The sequence below is a fragment of the Myotis lucifugus genome, unplaced genomic scaffold (assembly GCF_000147115.1).
Source record: "Myotis lucifugus unplaced genomic scaffold, Myoluc2.0 scaffold_156, whole genome shotgun sequence".
NCBI lineage: Eukaryota > Metazoa > Chordata > Mammalia > Chiroptera > Vespertilionidae > Myotis > Myotis lucifugus.
In genome coordinates this window covers 2,228,706-2,229,464 of record NW_005871204.1, presented here as the reverse complement: position 1 = coordinate 2,229,464, position 759 = coordinate 2,228,706, and positions in this window count along the sequence as shown.

Sequence of the window (759 nt, the reverse complement as noted above, 5' to 3'; positions counted from 1 at the left end):
AAATCGAGTTGGGGTCGACCAGCTGCGAGAAACAAGGTGCTGCGAAGTCACCCAGGATCCAGACAGAGAGGGTCCTTGGTCTTACCAGTCGCAGCCCTCTCCCTCCCCCCCAACCTCCACGCGCGTTGCCTGCACGGCAAACCCCGCCTGACCCGGCCTCATTCACTCCTATATGCTGCCCTGCGGCCAGACCCATACCGCGCTCGCCGAAGGGGTAGAAGGGAGGGAGGAGGCCGGCGGCGGGGTCAAGCCCCCGGCCCCGCCGCGTGCTCGCCGGGAGCGTGGGAACTGTGGCAGGATTCCTCCCGGGCGCCCCAGCCCCGCTTCCAGCCGCCGGTTTCCCGGGAGCGCCCGCTGATCACTCTCCCTGCTGCTGACCAGTCCTCGTATGGGTTCAAGATTCCCGCCGCTCTGCTTGCGCTACGCCGCCGCCTCCTCCTCCTCCTTTTTTCTTTTTTTTTTTTAACTTTCACTCCAGTTAGGCTACATTGATCCTAAGTTTTCATCTCGGACATCCCTCCAAGGAACTGAACGAGGACCCAGTCACCAGCCGCTATCCCCCGCGCGCGCCGCCCCGGGCCCACGGGAGACGCCCCGAGCGGAGCGGTGCGGGGCGGGAGGGCGGGGTCCCGGAGGGAGCGGCTGGGCGGAGTCGCCTCCGGGTTCGGGGGTGCCCCCCTCTGCTCACTCCGACCCAGCCGCTCCTGCCCCCGGGGAAGCTTGCCCGGCGAGTCGCGGAGCAGCGGTAGGCGATCGATG